General features: G+C 35.1%; 1 long non-coding RNA gene across 1 annotated transcript; it reads left to right on the top strand.

Moving 5' to 3' along the window:
* The first annotated feature begins 756 nt into the window (after nt 1–756).
* On the top strand, nt 757–1292 carry LOC147411492 (uncharacterized). Its single transcript, XR_015181227.1, has 2 exons — nt 757–873; nt 1006–1292. It is a non-coding gene; the product is annotated as an uncharacterized LOC147411492 (long non-coding RNA).
* The last annotated feature ends 6114 nt before the right edge of the window (nt 1293–7406 follow it).

Below are 7406 nucleotides of genomic sequence, written 5' to 3'. Positions count from 1 at the left end.
GCATGTATTTTGTGAAAAAATTTCCCTCACTGCATTTGAGGTCGTCGATCTGAAAAAATCTAGTTGTTTTGCTACCTTGGGCTTTCCTGTTAGTCTAGCCCCATGGCCATCTGCCAATTGCTGCCACATGTAAGAACTCACATCAATGGCTTTTATTGGGTCCATCCAGGATGGCATTTTTACTCATGGCAATTGACATGGTGGAATGAGCAGATCCATGTGCTCTGCCTTCACATTGTTATTTTCATCCCAGGCACCTAAACACACTCTTCTTCTAGAAATTCGTAGGAAGGTCTAATACACATGAGGGTTATGGATTTGATATTGCTTAGGGCATTGTCTATGTTTCCCTATCAAGTGGATGATCATGTCCGTTCTTATGGGAGCAGAAAATCCCATGGATGTAACGAATGCTAGATTATCCAAATGAGAATGTGGTCATATGTCAACATAAATTTGCTAGTTCATACAATGTGAGTGTGAGTTTCACTGGAGAGGAACACATGGAACTGCCTACTAACTCATCTTTTTCATTAAAGTAGAGCCATTTTTCTATATTGTTCATTTAGTCTTTAATTAGTTTGCGTCCATGCTTTGATTACCCTTTTTAAGAACTCAGCGAATTTGAACATGGTCGTGATTGAGAAGTACTGTCCAAAGTTAAGATGAGAGCTATTTACAATGAATTTTGTTTGTCTACTTTAGTTATTGCTAAACTGTTGCATCTTAATCTTAATTGTTGGCGACGAATGCAGGTATCTGGTTCCTGCTGATTTGACTGTTGGCCAATTTGTTTATGTTGTCCAGAAAAGAATAAAACTTATTGTTGAGAAAGCAATATTCTTTTTCTCAAGAATGTCCTATCACCCACTGGTGAGTAGGAATCCATTTTTATGTTTTTTTTAACTTTAGTTTTATATCCACATTATTTCCAATTTAATTTAATTTAATTTTTTTTTGTTATATACTGAATTAAAAGACATTACTATGTTTGGTCATTGACAGCTGCTATGATGGCTGCAATTTTCGAGGAGAACAAAGACGAAGATGGTTTCCTTTACATGACCTACAATAGCGAGAACACATTTGGGGTGTTTTAAGAAAATCATGTAAATAAAAAGGAAGAAAATGATAGAAAAAGATGTACATTCTTAGGAATTCCCCCCTACTTTGTTACATTCTTAGACATACTCTGCACAAACCTTTTATTTTCTTAGTGTTAATATGGATCAAAGACATACGTTCTTATTATTCTTTGCTATTAAATGAAGCAGTTTGAATGTTGTTATGGATTAGAGTTGATGTGGATGGATGAATGTATGAATTATTTAAATTAATTTCTCAGTTCCTTTGGAATTCCCTTATCTCCTTGCATTGTTAAATAGGATGAATGGTTTTCATTATCTTCTCTAAAGAGTTTTGTTTTATTTTATTTTTCTTATAAAGATCAAAATTATCCCTCTGTTGCTTTAAAAAAAATATCGATGAACATCTTATGGGGGAAAAAAAAAGGATCTTTGGACATAAAAAGACTAATGGTCCTCAATCCTCATCAGTCAAAGAAGACGGAATAATTTGTCACTAGAGTCATGGTTGCACGCTCTTTTTCCTGCTGGCCTATGAAATTTTGGTTTCACCACTGGGTTGCCCTTCACATGAATGAATGAGCTTGATTGATGATTTTTTGTCATTGGGTTTGAGCATTTTTCATCATAAACCGAAAAAACTACAGGGGACAAAAAATTGAACATTAAAGCTTCAACCCATTGATGAGCATTGCTCAAATCCAAATGGCTAGTATGTCTCTATAAGACTGAATTTTGGTGTGGAAGTCCATCAATGGATGAACAAAATTTTATTCCATAAGAGAGTTGGCGACCTAAACATTGTGGTTCACTCACTCCATTCTCTGAGGTATTATAGGTCATTGGCAATAATAGTCTTAAGGAATCACATGAACTATTTGGTATTACAAATTTCATCATCAAAACTTTGTGATTGGTTGCATTGCTAGTGATTCGGTAGTAAAATAATGCACCAAATATTTTAAATAAAAAAATAAAAATAAAATGGTATAAAACATTGCCAAATGACTCTAATCAAACCAAAATTCCATTCAATTTGGTATATAAGTTGAAAGTAAATTGTTCCTTTAACATTTCAATTCAATAGCACATTCCAATCCTCTATTCCTTAAAAAAGAAAATTGATTGATTCACTTAGAAGAGCTTCTTTTCTGGTATTGGGTCTCGATCCATTTGATGCCGACTGATGGCCCACTCTTCACCTTTTGTGCTCCAACTATGGTTGTTGCCTTGGCCTTGTCCAAGCCCACTGAGGCTGTCGCTTTCACCCCTTCTATCTTCTTGCCACTGCCACTTCCCTTCTTGCCCTTGGCCTTATCCTTATCTTCATCATCGTTGGCACCAAAACATCCCTCACCCCATTGATCAGCCCAACTCGGCATTCGAGCTGATTCAAACACAAAACTTGCTAAAACGAAGTCGGTCAAGTAGGAAGGACGCCACACCGAATCAGATCCGCAACTCCATTCTACAACAATCATAAGGAAGTTACTATATGTTTAAATAACAAGAAATCCACACTATATTTTAATAAATAGATCTTTAAGAAGTTATAACAGAAGTATAGATCTGACTAACTTCTTATTGACGTCTGGTATGTCACTCCTTTCAGCCTTCTCCACAATTACCTATAAAATCACACTTGGGGTGAGCAATGACATTGAATGAATGCATAGGTTATACAAGAAAAGAGATAGTAATTTTATGGGTTAAAGTAAAATAAATAAATTACTGGAATTCTGCCTGGATACTTCTCCCAGATCCGAGCAGATTCAGCTTGCCTCTTCTCGGACATGTAGAACAACACAAACTTTAGGGAGGAAAAAATGAACAATAAAGGGAGAAAGTCGTAGTAAATAACAACTTTGCATCTTTTTAACACGCGTAATAGTACAAATGTCAAATTAGTTTTCTGGTAGGAGTGTTTTTTTTTCCTTTTCAAAATATACTTAAAAGAAGCTAGTTAGCTTTTTCTTAATTGAACTTTCTTAGGTCACTATCCATCCACGCCCCGGTCATTCACACCTATGACCATAGTGGGAGGGCTGACAATAGGTGTGCTGGTGCTGATAGCAGAAGCTACAACACAATAGATTATTCCAGCCACCATCGAAAAGTAGGATGCTGTGGAATTGTTTATCTAGAAGTGGTTCTTAATTGTAGCTAACACACAACTTGTTGTCATGGTTATTGCACCAATGGGCCAAAAACTTAAGGTCCATGTCCAGCTTAATTGCTCATTTCACAAGATGGGGCCAGCTGATCTTTGGTTCAAGATACCATTTCAATCTGGAGAACCAACAGTGGTCCTATAAACCATAAACCATAAAGAATTGGGTATTCAGATAAAATTAACCACCACCTTATTTGAATGATCTATGCAGTCTAAATAGACCAGCAGATGCAGTATAAATACATCACGTATCAGGAATCGGATTCAAAACTTGCAAATCAAAAAGTTTAAGAGAACTGAAAATATTTGGTATCTCGTAATAAAATCAATCATTTAGCTGGCTGGTTTTTTCATTATTTCAGTGAGATCAGTTTTGATTCGACTAATTCTTTTTGTATACATAACACAAGTTGAGTTTATGTGAGAGAATAAAGGCCATTTTGTTAAACACCTGCTTTCATGGACTTCAATAGCTCAAAATTCTCTAGTAAAGAAATACTTAGAGCTTATTCGAGAATGACAATAACAAATGCAATCAAACAATTATATTTTAATGAGTCATAAATACCACACACACAAAAAAAAAAAAAAACCCAAAGTTCTTTTAAAAGGATCAATTGTCAATGTAATATCACTCAATTTTCAATCTAGCACTCATAAAATCTCAAAAAAAGTAGCTATACAAGCTTTAAAGTGTGAATAATACACGGAATCTCCATATGGGTTTCATGTTTCGCCTTGAAAAAGGAAAAAAAAACTACTCCACATTGCATTTCTCCTAGAGGATAACTTCACGATCTTCCAACACATTTACAAAAAAAGAAACGATTTTGTTGTAAGGCAAGCATGTTAGATGATGAAGATGGGTTTTGAGTCCAGTTATGCAAAATCAACCCTCACAAACTTCACCAATTTGGCAAGCTTGCATCTTTAAACATGGATAGAGAACAAAAGACCAAACCATGCAATTAACATGGAAATTGAAATCCCAACTCCTCATCTCGCTTTCATGTTTTCCCTCACTGAAGGTAACATCAAATCCACACACTTTGGAACAGATGCTTCAAGTAAGCCATTTTCCCCTAAATAAAACCCTAATTCTCCCAAAAATCCCCACTAAACTCTACAATAAGACATGAATTGAGTGAATTCGAATCAAGAACATAATTTCAATGCATACCCAAATAAAAAATATGAACTTTTGATAATTTTAGGGAAATTTTTTCACAAAATACATGCTCATCTGGCAGAATTGAATTATAGTTAAAGTAAAATCAATTTATAAATAACCCTTTTAATTCTCAAATACAGAACTAAAGGGGGGTTCCTCAAGAACGATCCCAATTCCATAAATAAAATCAAGAAAAAAAATCTAAATGAGAGAGAGAACAAACCAAGGGGATGTTCCAGCTTGAAGGAGCTTTTGGTCGTTATGGAGAGTCTTCTATTGTGACTTTTCTCTGTGATTTTCAAGCATCGAAAAAACATATAAGAGATAAAGATCACCAACAAAGAATATTGACTCAGAAACAAGAACTTACAGAAAACCTAAGGCTGAATTAGGGTTTAAGATTGATCAATCGAAAGAAAAAAAAAAAACCTTGCCTGTTAAAATCAAAATGAGTAAAGAAGGGAACTTTTAATGTTGAAATTAAGGTTTCTGATACCAACATGAAACCGAAAGTAGAAGATGGATGCAACAAGGAAACTTAGTGACTTCATTGTGACAATTTCTGCAAATCCATAGATTATAGATAATTCTCAAGGGAGAAAAAAACAAGTTTGAATATCCACACCATAACCCATTTTTCTCTCCAAATTCAAAAAATAAAAATAAAAATAACAGTTTTTATATGGTGTTTTAGCCCTGAAACATTGGTGGGGGGAGGGGGGAATACAAAAGAATGAAAAGTGAAAACTAATGAAGGAATAAGGAAGAAGAGACTAACCCAATGCAAAGAAGAAGGTGAAGATTGCAGAGACAAGGTTCCCAAGAACTGTAGAAGCTATGGAGCTACATATCTCTCTAACTCTATCAACCCAAATCCCCAAAGATGGCAAATTCGAAGGAGGAAACGAGTAAAGATGGAGATGGTTGGATTTTTCAAGCCTGATCTGCACCTGATTTCTTCGCCTGATTTGCGTCGTCGTAAACGATGGAGATGGTTAGGGTTTGAGGAGAAGAGTGAAAAGGAGGGAAATCTGAGATTTTAGCTCGGGGAGGCGTTTAGAATTTGTAAAACTATTGAGTGAAATTATTCACACGTGAGTTATTAATATGTTAAATAGATCAGCGCCGTTAGATCTATCGTGATCCAACGATCCATATGATTTGTATGGATATTTGTCCCAAATTTTTTCTACTGATCCCTTCCCACATATATATATATATATAGGGTTAGGTTCAAACGACAACCATTTCAACACACATATAGACAACGTGTTTTGTCTTATATGGACAAAAATGTTTGGAATAGGCTGATTTTTTGTGAGGATGATCTCTGTGGTGAGGAGATCATCCTTGCCAAAAATCAGCTCATTATGAAACTTCTAGACCGTCCAATTTTTGCAAATCAATTTTGATGGGGTTACAAGTTTTGGAATGGGATGATTTTTTGCCAGGATGATCCCCTCATCACAGAGATCATCCTCACAAAAAATCAGCACATTCCAAACATTTTTACCCATATAAGACAAACACGTTGTCTATATGTGTGTCGCAATGTGTGTTGCAGGAACCCGACCCATATATATATAGGGTCACGTTCCTAAGACTCATATTGAGACTCACATTGCGACACACCGTTTTGTCTTATATGGGCAAAAATGTTTGGAATGAGCTGATTTTTTGTGAGGATGATCTCTGTGATGAGGGGATCATCCTGGCAAAAAATCATCCCATTCCAAAACTTCTAACCCCATCAAAATTGATTTACAAAAATTGGACGGTCTATAATTTTTCAACAAAAATTGGACGGTCTAGAAGTTTCATAATGAGCTGATTTTTGGCAAGGATGATCTCCTCACCATAGAGATCATCCTCACAAAAAATCAGCCCATTCCAAATATTTTTGCCCATATAAGATAAAACGGTGTGTCGCAATGTGAGTCCCAATATGAGTCTTAGGAACGCTGTTCTTATATGTTATTTGTTAATTGATCATTACTCTTTGAATAGTGACACTAGATGCAGGCACTTTAAGGACCAGCAAGGCATGAGAAGAAAACGACATCAAATCTCGCGAATCAATTCAAAGTAAACCAAAGCAATAGCTACTGAATGAGACATGGATTGTGTTACTGTCGCTGGGCCCGTAATGGTTTTCTCTTTCTTACAAAATGTGGATCCAAGGATAAAAATAGAAAATAAAAAAGATGACAAATATGAAAAAACATACATAAAGAGACTTGTTATTGGCACCTCAACATTTACTTACACCCCAATTCAAGATAATTGACATAAATAGAATATGGAAACAATACATAAAAAGAGCTATTATTAACACTCCCGTCAATTGGGTCTGCCCGTCATGTTCAGATTCCTTTTTCTACCAAAAATATCCTCAAATGCTTATCCTCAAAGTGTATTTAATGCGACTTAACATATTCTCTTAGGGCACACATTAAAGTACATTAAATACATCTTGAAATTGAAATTCCTACAAAAATACCTCCAATTTCTATTTTTTTTAACAAAAATAACTGAAAAGGAATTCCCTCAAAATTAACTTTTATGGGATGTGCAGCCGTGTATCCCGATTAGCATAGATCTACGATCCCCGAACTTGTCACAATATGGTAGTCCATTGAGTTTGTCACATGGGGTGGTTAGATTATCATGATTCTTTTAATAATATATATATATATATATATACTCTCCATTCATATGGCATGGGCAAGTTTTTTATTTTCACATGGAGGTGCGAGCGACAATCAATGTAGATTATGGTTTTTAAACTCGATATCTTGTCTCGTTTCGTTCAGCTCTGATATCGAGTTGACTCGGTTGATATGTCTCATCTTGTTCGACATTGAGACAATGGTTTTTAACCATTTAAAAAATTTGAAAAGTTTTGAAAAAAATCAGAAATGATACCTATTAAAAAATGAATAAAAAAAATATAAAATCGATTTTGGGGGTGACACTA

Source organism: Akebia trifoliata, chromosome 1 (assembly GCF_017979445.1).
Source record: "Akebia trifoliata isolate Shusen 1 chromosome 1, ASM1797944v1, whole genome shotgun sequence".
Taxonomy (NCBI): domain Eukaryota; kingdom Viridiplantae; phylum Streptophyta; class Magnoliopsida; order Ranunculales; family Lardizabalaceae; genus Akebia; species Akebia trifoliata.
Note: the sequence above shows the minus strand (reverse complement) of the source record. Positions and strands in the feature narration are given on the sequence as shown.